Source organism: Leopardus geoffroyi, chromosome E2 (genome assembly GCF_018350155.1).
Source record: "Leopardus geoffroyi isolate Oge1 chromosome E2, O.geoffroyi_Oge1_pat1.0, whole genome shotgun sequence".
NCBI lineage: Eukaryota > Metazoa > Chordata > Mammalia > Carnivora > Felidae > Leopardus > Leopardus geoffroyi.
In genome coordinates this window covers 32,639,461-32,650,644 of record NC_059335.1, presented here as the reverse complement: position 1 = coordinate 32,650,644, position 11,184 = coordinate 32,639,461, and the positions used below count along the sequence as shown (strand labels likewise).

Here is an 11,184-nt window from a genome sequence, read left to right as displayed (position 1 = left end):
GCCCTGTAGGGAGGGACTGGGAAGCTAATGGTGCTACAGCCTCAGGGGAAGGTGATGCCCTCTGCCGAGCGTCCTGGGTTCGAATCCTGGATCTGCCATTTACCGGCTGAGGGCCGGTGGCCAAAGTCACGTAACCTCTCCCTGCTGAGCATCATGGTTAAGAGCACAGACTCTGGATTGGAATCTGGCCTCCACCTTTCACTAGCTGTGTGGCCTTGGACAAGTTACTCGATCTCTCTGTGCCTCATTTTCCTCATCCGTACAATAGGGGCAATAATAACACTCAACAGAGCTGTATTAGCTTTCTAGGGCTGTTGGGGCAAATTATCACCATCTGGGGGGGGTTAAAACAACAGAAATGTATGCTCCCACAGTTCTGGAGGCCAGAAGTTTGAAATCAAAGTGCTGGCAGGGTCACGCTGCCCCTGAAGGCATTGCGGGGAGGACCCTTCCTTGCCTGTTTGCCTCCGGGTGGCCCCAGAGTTCATTGGCTTGTGGCTGGGCCACACCAGCCTCAGCTTTGGTCTTCTTATGGCCTCCCCCTCCTCTCTGTCCCCTGTAAGAACACTTGTCATTGGACTTAGGGCCCACCCGGATAATCCAGGACGATCTCACCTTAAATTTTTTTGACTTCATTACCTTTGCCGAGACCTTTTACCAAATAGGGTCACATCCACCGATTCCGGAGGTTGGGACCTGGACGTAACTTTCTGGGGCTGCCCTTCAACCTACTCCAAGGGCTGTTTTGAGAATTAATGAATTAATACTTGTAAAGTTCTGAGGCAAGGGGCTGGCACATCTTAAGTGCTATACAAGTATCTGCTACGTGAATGTGTGCGTACATATATATTATATGATTATTATATATGTATTCTAGATTCTGTAATGTATGAAACGTATACAGATATTTATTTATATTTTAATATAGATAATATTATAAATCTAGATATAGATATCTATATATAATATAGATAATAAATAAATATACAGATATTTATTTATATTTTAATATAGATAATATTAGACATTAATATATTTATTATTAGTTTAATATTAGACTTTAACTATATTTAATTTAATGTAATTAATATATCCGACTTTATATATTCCTATGTGTGTATTAACACATATAATAAATCTACATGTATACATGCAGAGAAAATAATGGTACACATTCTGGAGTAAATCAAGCTATTTGATTTACTCCAAATAAAGGATTTGTAAGGATTAGGATGCTGTCACTGTGGTCAGGGCATAGTAACTATTTGGCAGATGCTGGCTTTTGGTATTATGACATCATACAGGCTCAGGGATGGGAAGGTCAGTCCTTCAACTATTCCACAGATATTTATCAGGCATCTGTTTTGTGCCAGGGGCTTGTTAGGCAATGGGAATAAGAAAGAGGGTAAAAGAGCCCCCTTTCCTCCCAGAAAGCTGTAGTTGGGGAAACAGACAAAGACACAAGTAAGTATGCAACATTGTGTCAGCCGGTGACAAGGAGAAAGGAAGGACGAATAACAACATCAAGCATAACCCCAAATCACACGTGTCCTGGTAAAGGATGGACCCCGCGGGGAGACAGGTAGGTAAACTGAGAACCCAGCCTACCGTTTTAGGTTTGACACGCGGGGAAGGAGAGCGGGGACGACAGGGGAATCAGGAAACTTTCAGGTGGAGGGGAGGTGCCTCTTGAAGTGTGAGGAAGGGGAGGGAAGCGAGCCGAGTGAAGCGGGGGAGGGCATTCCGGCAGGTGGAACAGTAGGAGAGAAGTGTGCTGGCACAGGAGGGGCGATGCTCGGGGCCGAGGCATGAAGCGGCCTGATCCAGCTGGGGTGCGGGCAGCTGAGGGGCGTGGGCTGGCCACACTGCCAAGGGCACTGGGGACTGACCCGCGAAGGCTCTGGTCCCACCACCCAGCAGGGGGCTCGGTCACTGTGGCCTGACTAGGAGGACTCATGGACTTTGGCACTCTGCTTGCAGCTGGAGTTTTAAGGACCTGGGGACAGAGAGATGGCGGGGGGGTGGGGGTGTCAGGAGAGAGGCAGAGTCCTGAACCATCAGAGATGAAATACACAACGTGCCTAACATTGGACCATGCTTCGAATGGTATCTGTGTTGTCCGGCGTAAGGAAACCAGGCTCAGAGGGGTGCAGCGAGTTGCCTGAGGTCACACAGTAAGTTATTTCCCCGGTAGAACCCCTCTCCTCGCTGTGGGCTGCTGGGCCCTATGTGATCTGACCCTAACCTAGGTCTCTGACCATGTTCCATCTGCTGTCTTCCCGCCACACGGCCCCGAGGGCCTCTGCAGCCAGTTCACCCTTCCCTTGCTCTTCCCACATCCTCTGCTGGGTAATTCGGATTCAAGGGCTCCAGCTTGGATGGCGCTGCCTCGGGAAATGGTCTGAGCCACATCCATTCAGGCTGCCCGAGTGGAGTTTGACTACCGCTGTGGGCGATGAACAGCTCTGGAGCTGACTTGCCACCCGGCTTTTCTGTTCCTGGCGTTTTCCGAAAAGCCTCGGCAGCGTGTCTAACCTCTGTATATTATGGTGGGGGAGGGGGGGTGTGGGCTGGAGGTTGCAATGCAGGGGAGTTGATGGCCCGTTCAATGAGGGACGGATGGAAACTGGTAGATAGACGCCACAAACTCGTGGCCTTCAGCGGGACAGTTCTGAGATGTGTCTTGCTCAGCACCTCAGAGGGTCTCGAGGGGTGCTGGACCCAGTGGTCCACAGAGGTAACTGATTCCCTGAAACACCTGTATTTGCTTTTCTCATTTCCCTGTCTCTTTTGTCTTGCTCCCTCACTGCTTCCTGCAGTCAGCTCCTGGATAACCCACCTGCACCAAATCCTTGTCTCAGGCTCTGCTTTGGGGGACGCTGGAACTAAGACATGTACCTTTCCTGCTCCTATTATTTTCTGGGTTACTCAAATCACTTGCCGTTATCTCTAATCACGTAGCTTGTTGGTCTCGACAGGTAGATGGCCCCCAGTGTTCTTCACATCTTTCGATGCCCGCTCGTATGTAGCCGGCCTCCGCCGCATTGTGACAGCGTGGTCAGGTGTGACCAATAGAATCCAGTGGACGTGAGGGTCTGTGACATCTGAGGCTAGGGCAGAGGACATTGCCCTGCTACTCTGGCGAAGACAGCCACCACGTTGTAAAGGCCACTCAAGCAGCCCTGTAGAGAGGTCCACGTGGGAGCAAGCAAGGTCTCCTGTCCACGGCTGCGTCTCCCACACCGTGTGGCCTTATCAGATACCCCCAAGCGGTATCAGCCCTGGAACGGCCAGCATCTCTGTGCCCAACTCGGTCTCTGGTCCGGCCAGCCAGGATGCCCCTGGAGCTGGCTTGAGTGTCCCTCCCCTCCAGGAGTGACACAATGCTCCCAAGGACAAGTCACTGGCTCAAAGGTCTGGTCCTAGCCCCGTTCCCTCTCGTTGTCCTGTGTCACCTCGGGCAACCCGTCTTCTCTCTCTGGCTGTGGCCTTGGCTCCAAAGAGATACTCAGGAGCCCCCTCTGTGCATGAGGCGGGGTCAGCGCACAGAGCCCCGGGCCCCCACTCGGTTCCTGCCCGCACCCAGGGCAACTCTACTTTCCTGTTCTGTAGATTGGGGTTTCTAAGCAAGACATCACCTGATAGACACCTGCTAGAATCATGGCGAGAAGTTACAACACCAATTGCTGGTGAAGATTCAGGGCACCTGGAATTCTCCCTCCTTGCTGGCAGGAAGGCAAAAATGCTACAGACACTTTGGGAAACCTTGGCAGTTTCTCAGAAAGTTAAATATAGATTTACCATATGACCCAGCAATCCCCACCATAGGTATTTATTTACCAAGGAGGGGGAAAAAACTACGTTCACATAAAATCCGGACACAATTGTTCACTGAAGCCTTGTGTGTAATAGCCAGAAAGTAGACACAGCCTAGCTGCCGCTAGGTGGAGAATAAGTAAATAAACCGCGGTTCCTCCATACAATGGAATACTACTCAGCAAGAAAAAGGAATGAACGACGGACACGCACAGCACCGTGGGCACAATCCTAGCGCATCGTTACATACGTCGTTAAATGCAACGGCTGTTACAAGGCAGGATCCCATTTATACGTCATTCTGGAAGACGGTTGAGCCAGTGGTGGCGAGGGGGGAGGGCAGCTGTCGACCACAGAGGGCCGCGGGGGACCTAAGCGGGGCCGGTGGACCCCTCCTAACCCCTATCGTGGTAGCCGTGACGCCACCGTGCTTTTTAAACTAGCAGACTTGCGTGCTCTGGGGGTGAAATTACTGCATGTAAGTTACACCTTCACTGAGAACTGAAAACAAAACAAAACAAAAATCATCATCATCATCTGAAGAAAGGGTTCTGCTGTTCCAAAACAAAAGCCGGAACGTCCCCAAGCTGGGACACTCTAAAGGTCCTTCCCGCCACGCCAGTGTGGAATCCCGGAGGGACGCAGAGCTGGGCTTCCCCGCTCCGAGCCGCGCCCAGGGGCTTGGCGTGCGGATCTGACACCCTGTGTCGGCTTGTCTGCTGGGTGCCCTGCCTGGGAGACACTGGTCCTCCCCCGCTCCCCCTGTGCGGCCTCCACTGAACAAACACTGACCCCTGCTGTCTCCTTCTGCTTCTCTTCCCCTCTAGCCTGCATCTCGGGGCCAGGAAACTGTGGTCCGTGCCTAGGTCGGGGGAGCTTCTGGAGAGGAGCAGGGGAACCGACACAAGCAAGAGCTGGCAGCCAGCCCTTCGGCGGGTGGAGGTCCCGCTGGAACTAGGCTTTTGTCCTGGAGCCACCAGCTCTCTCGGGGGGCTGGGACAGGGCAGAGCCCGGATGGGAAGCCCAGGGGCTCCCAGGACACCTTGCTGCCTACCTGCCTTTGTCCCGGTCGCACTGCCCAGGCCTGAGGGGGAGGAGGAGGGGGAGGAGGGCATCAAGAGGTCCCACAGATGGGGGCAGGACTGGGGTACAGAGCCACAGAGGCCACAGGCCGAGTCGGCCCGGCTCTGCTGAGGGTAGCCAACTAAGTGCTGCCCTTCTCTGGACCTCAGTCTTCCTGGCTGTTAAATGGGAATGCCAGTCCCTGTTCTTGGCTTCTCTCCTTTATTTGCACACCGAGCACAGGCACCGTAGGGGGCGTGAAGAGACGCACGGGGCTGCCCGGGGCCCCGGCCCCACAGAGCTCAGAGACTCAAAGGGACGGGGAGGTTCACAGCGGTGGACACGATGAGGCCCAGTCTACAAGGACGGCTTGGAACCGGTCTATTTACTCACTCCTGGAGATGACCCAGGGAACGAAGTGGGGTTAGGCTGGCTGGGAGCTGGGGGTGCGGGGTGTGGAACAAGACAGATTCTGGACTTCGCCCCAGAGCCCTCTGAACCTATCCTTGGGTGCTCACGTAGGCGTGTGCGTGACATCGCGGCCCGCGTGGGCCTCGGCGTTGGGTGCGCGCACAGCCCAAACGTGCGTGCCTCGCCGCGCGAGCGCGCGTCCGTACTTCTGGACGTGAAGGTCGACGCCACGCGTCCGGGTGTATGGGGGAGGGGACGCCGCGTGTGTTGGTGGGCTGTGAGCGCGTGTTTGCGTGGGCACGGCGGGGGCGGAGCCACCGGGTCCCGTGCTCCCTTGTCCGGGGAGGGGGCTGCTGCCCCAGCTGTCCCCAGCCGAGACCCCGGGCACGCACACGGTTGCCTTCTCCCGGGGGCGAAGCCGGAGCCTCCCCAGGTGACACAGCCGCCCCGGGCAGGGCAGGGCAGGGCTGGGCACCGTCGGCCAAGCGCTGATGAGCTCCCTTCATGTGGTAGCTTGGGCCTATTTCTGTCTTGTTTGGCTCGTCCTGGCCGGGTGTTCCCGTCCAATGATGCCCTGTTTCTCCACCCGGCTATTTCAGCTAAGGAATGTGCTGTTTGTGTCTCAAGCAGAAAAACCAAAAACCCCCATTATGGTTAGCTGTCCTGCGGCTTCGAGCAGCCACTCATTTACTTAGGTTTCTCCTAGGCTATATTTGTCGACGGATGCCATGTTGAACTTGGAAGGCACGGGTTGGGGGGACCAAGGCCTCTTTGGGGGAGTCTGGGGCATCATCTCAGGCCTCCCCGCCGTCCAGGGCGGCGTTTGACTTCTCTGCTGGGGGGGAGGAGCTGCCCATTCTGTTCTCCCCCCGCACTGCCCAGCACCCCTGGGCCTGGCTCCCCCAGGCCTCTGGCCTCAGCTGCAAGCCCTCTGTCCCCCGTAGAGTTTTCTGGAACCCTGCTCCACACATCCAGAGCAGCATGGGGGCAGTTAGGGCGCAGGATCTAGAGCAGAACTGTCCGGTCTGACCCTTGGTTCAGCCATCAACTGGCTGGGTTACTCAAGCGAGTTATTTCTCTCCTCTGTTTTGCTACCCCTCCATCCACGAAGTGGGAATAATATGTAGGATGGTTCTAAGACACGCATTTTCACACTCTCACATTGGCCTTATGGTCCACAGTGTGGCTCTAGTTTTTCTCTGTCTTAATGAAACAGGAACTGAGGGTGTGGTTCATCATCGATGGCGTGTAGAATTCTATGAAACAGGCTCATAGCCCTGTAACGGATGGCACATTTGAATTAAGCTAATTTGAGGAGGTTTTTTTTTTTTTTTATGTTTTTATTTTTGAGACGGAGAGAGACAGAGCGTGAATGGGGGAGGGTCAGAGAGAGAAGGAGACACAGAATCCGAAGCAGGCTCCGGGCTCTGAGCTGTCAGCACAGAGCCCGACGCGGGGCTCGAACTCACAGACCGTGAGATCATGACCTGAGCCGAAGTCGGAAGCCCAACCGACTGAGCCACCCAGGAGCCCCCAGAGGAGGTTTTAATAAAGAAACGCAAAGCCGTGTGAGCAGGATGTGGGGAAACCACGGGCGGTAGTGAGATATTGGGACTAGTGAGAGAAGCATTTTCATGACTCCAGACCTCAAGAAGGAGGTGGGGGGCGAGGGGTTACCGGAACCTTCGGGAGAAATTTTGGTACCGAGGACCCTTGCCGGCAGTGACCTTCTCTTGTGGGGCGCACGGCCATCCCAAGACAGGCTACTGGCTCCAGCACCTATTAACTGTATGATTTGGGGCAAGTTATTTAGTTTACCCATGCCTCGGTTTACTCACCTGCAAAACGGACGTGATGATGGTTCCTACCTCATAGGATTGTTGCCAGGCTTAAATAAGTGAATACATCAAGTGTCTAGAACATCTCAGTAAAGCCTGCCTGTTATGGTCCTCATCCTTTCGGTAATAGTACCTGGAGTCGTTCTTTCTACCTTGGAGTTCTAAGCTGCCCCAGTGCCCGTCCTAACTCCAAACCTGGCCCTCCACTGTCCTGTCTGTTCTGTGAACTATGGCCACCAGAAAGCCCTGGCTCCATGGAACCACAGCAGTGATACAGGATCAGGTCAGGGTCACCTCCCAGCAGACACTACTGGTAAATGGTCTCTGCTCACCACTCACCGTCAGCCCCTCACCCCATCCTGCCCTACCCAGCCCCCCGCAGGACTAGAACGCAGATGGCAAGCCACCACGGAGTGTCTCAAGAGAGCCTCTGTACAGAAATAAGGGCATGGGGGTGATTCATAACCAAACTGCAACACCTACATGTTTCAGAGTCTAGTAGTTATTGGAAAATGATAGGCCCCACACTCCGCTGGTGCAAATACGCATCCCTACACGCTGTGGGGTTAACCGACAACCCGCCACAAGCTGCCCTGATGACGAGGGAACTAAACCAACAGCGATTCGTAATTAAAACATAAGAATAGCGACAACTGCAAACCAGGACCAGCCCGAGGCAGCCCCGATGATGCCCGGACCTCTCGCGTAGGACATCTCGGCCTGTGGGAACATGTGGTAGCGTTTTGCGATTGCGGCCGAGTGCTGCATGGCCGCCCGACGTCTTTGCCAAATGCTGAATCAAGTCTTCAAGAGCCTTCTAACGTGCTAATTTTCGTTCATAAATACCAAATTTTAGCAGCCCTCAGTGACTCACTGGACCTATTAGTGAGTGGCTATTTGTTTATAGAATCGTGCATCGTTTGCTGAAGAAAGATTGTTGGCTTGGGGAAAAAAAAAAAAATCACTGTGTCTAGAATCTTGTGTTTCAGGGAAAATAGCCACGATGTAGAAGCCAAAAGACCTGGGTTCGAGACCTAGCAATACACAGCCTGAGCCTCAGAGTCTCAGGAAATCACAGCGGGCCCGCTGCGTCCATAACAGGCGGGCTTATGAACAGGGAAGTGACGTCATTGGCTCACAAGGGACTTGGCATCACGTTGCAGTGGGAATCTCACAGGAGAGACAGCAGGGCCGGTGGCTTCAACAGCTCAGTGTCATTTCTGAGAACCCCCATCGGCTCCGTCTTCCTTGGGGTGGCTTCCTCCCTCTGTGTGTTATTCCCAGAAGCAAATGTACAAGGGTGTTATCAGGGAACTGCCTTGGAGAGAAGGTGGAGAGACAGCGGGGCAAGTCTGGCACTAAAGACCGGGATCAAGGTTGGGTGGAAACGCTCTGGAGTGCCTGCAGGGGCTAAGGAAGGGTCAACAAGGCTGTGGGGGAGTCCCAGGGCCAAGGTCCCCGCAGATCCCCTGGACGCAGCCTGCCTTGGTGTCCCTGCCACGCGCTCATTCATTGGCCGGGAGCCGCCGGAGGGAGGCGTGGCCTCAGGGCCAAGGTGGAGAAGGATTTCAGCATGCAGCGCAGTCCTTGGACATTTACGATCCCTGTGGTGACAGGTCTGCAGGGGAGAGGTGTTGCCGAGGTTTTAAGCAGGCTGCTTCACGCTCCGCAGTGCATTCCTGATGGCCTTGGGGGGCGTGGGGGGGGGGGTTGCCCGTCGGACGCCCTCCTGGAGCGGAATCCCCAGGTGGGTCTTCGGCCTCCATGGGCCCGTGTCATCATCGCCTCCTTCCCTCGGCCTTCATGCTTCCTTCTGCCACCTGCCAGGGCACCTCGGGCGCTTGCACGTTGCTCGGAGTCCTGCCTGGTTTTCTTTAATAACCATCTGAGTAGCCACTTTGGCCCGTTCCAGGGGTCCTTGCTGGGGTGTGGAATTCCCAGGCCCCAAGGAAGTGCCCTCCGTCAAGAGACTCTTGTGTCTCCGGTCCTACACGCCAGCCCCCTTGAACAAGAACCCCTGAGCCCCACCCCCTCCCCCGGAGCTCCGCCCACACTGAGCCGGACCGCGCCACTCGTTTCTCATTATTGCTTTTCTTCGGCTGCAGAGCCACCAGCTCCCACCGCCTTCCACCTCAGCCTCCGCGGCAATGTGGGCCTTTGCCCTACGTCTCAGCCTGGCAGCCGGGCTCCCAGTAGAAGCGTTGGTTGCCTAGTGAGGGGGAGGCTATTCCAGCCCCCCTGCCCCCCCCCCCCCCCCCCCAGCCAGGGCGGAGGAAGCATCTGCTCTTACGGGCAGGGCACGCTGCCCCAGGCATCCGTGTGCCCGAGGACATCCATCCAGATGCCCCCATTGCACATTTCAGGACCCCCCAGGTCTTCCCAAGCAGGGCCTTGGCCTTTGCATGACAGAACTGCCCTGGTGTTTGCACGCAGACGTCTCCGGTGTTGTCACCATGGAGCTCTCTGCCTCTCGCTCAGCTGTGTCTGCCTTTCCAGGGCAGGTGATAAAGCCCTTTTTGTGAGCCACCCCTGAGGCCAAAGTTTTGTCCCGGACCTGGGCACGGGAGGGAGGGATCCTGAACCATATCTGTGCTGCCGCAGCGTTGGGAAGGCCACCAGCGGCGTCTGCTACGGAGGGGACCTTACAAAGGACACAACCCCTGCTTACAGACAGGGATACTGGGGTCTAGAGCGGAGGTGGGAGAGACGCGCCCAGGGTCTCACGGTGAACTCGGGCCGCGACAGGAGACTGGGACCTAGGCAGACTCTTCCGGAACAGGTTACACACATCCTGTCCCGGGACCAAGCACCCGCGACCGGGCCCTGCTCTGACTGAGCTGGCCCGGGACAAGCCCTCCCTTTTCGGAGATCTCAGCTGGGTTGGCCGTTTTGGTTTCCGGAGCTCCGCCTGGGCTCCGGCTACTTCTCCCTGGAACACCGGAGCAGCACCTAGGCGTGAACTCACAGCCAACCCGGGTGAGATATTTTTAGAGCCATTAAATGTAGCAATAACTCCTCACCTTCTCTTAAGGCTCATTTCCTATTTCTCTATTAAAAGGAATAAAAACCCATCCTGGAAGGCTGCCCGACACCCTTTTTGGGGAAGGAGGTGGGACCGGACGCCAGGCAGGCAGTGCTGGCCAAGGTCAGATGGAGTTTGCCTGTGAATCCTCCACGAGGCTTGCCTGACGGCGCAGCGACCCCCACCTCAGCTCTCCAGTGATGTCTGAGTTCCTGCTGCCGTGACCCGAGTGCCAGGGATTGCTCAACAAATGGGGACCAGATGGATGATCTTCCCGATGGGACTCAGGAGGGAGCATTATCTCCAGGTCATACGGACCTCCTAAATCACCTCCACCTTCCTGTAGCCTGGCCGGAAAGTCTAGCCCTGGGCACTTTGTCTGGTTGGCTGAGCCCAGGGTTAATTCCACACGTCCACATTCATTCTTGGGGGTTGTCTTTTCCGCAGGCCCCTTGCTTGAAAATAGAAACACCCCTGGAGGGGCGCCTGGGTGGCGCAGTTGGTTAAGCGTCCGACTTCAGCCAGGTCATGATCTCGCGATCCGTGAGTTTGAGCCCCGCGTCGGGCTCTGGGCTGACGGCTCAGAGCCTGGAGCCTGTTTCCGATTCTGTGTCTCCTTCTCTCTCTGCCCCTCCCCCGTTCATGCTCTGTCTCTCTCTGTCCCAAAAATAAATAAACGTTGAAAAAAAAATTAAAAAAAAAAAAAAAAAAAAAAAGAAACACCCCTGGAAAGAAGTTCCAATGTCAGAGCTCTTTGGTGGGGACAGAGTGTGGATTCCCATATCTGCCACTTAGAAACTGGGTAATCAGGCAAACCATTTCCTCTCTCTGAGTCTCAGATACCCACTGGGATCAATTGTCTTTATAGGACCTCTCTCCTGCGGCGCTTAGAAAGATCAGGTTAATCAGTGGTTTGAAAAACTGCTTTCGAAGCTGTGAAGCTGTATCAGTCAGATGAAGTTAAGCCGTGCTGTAGTAACAAACCCAGAACTTGCAGTGGCTTAACACATAATTATTTCTCTCTCATACCGAGTT

General features: G+C 54.8%; 1 long non-coding RNA gene across 1 annotated transcript; it reads left to right on the top strand.

Moving 5' to 3' along the window:
- The first annotated feature begins 1,365 nt into the window (after nucleotides 1–1,365).
- Nucleotides 1,366–10,628, top strand: LOC123578408. The gene is made up of 2 exons (XR_006702375.1): nucleotides 1,366–1,582; nucleotides 10,186–10,628. It is a non-coding gene; the product is annotated as an uncharacterized LOC123578408 (long non-coding RNA).
- Nucleotides 10,629–11,184: the final 556 nt, after the last annotated feature.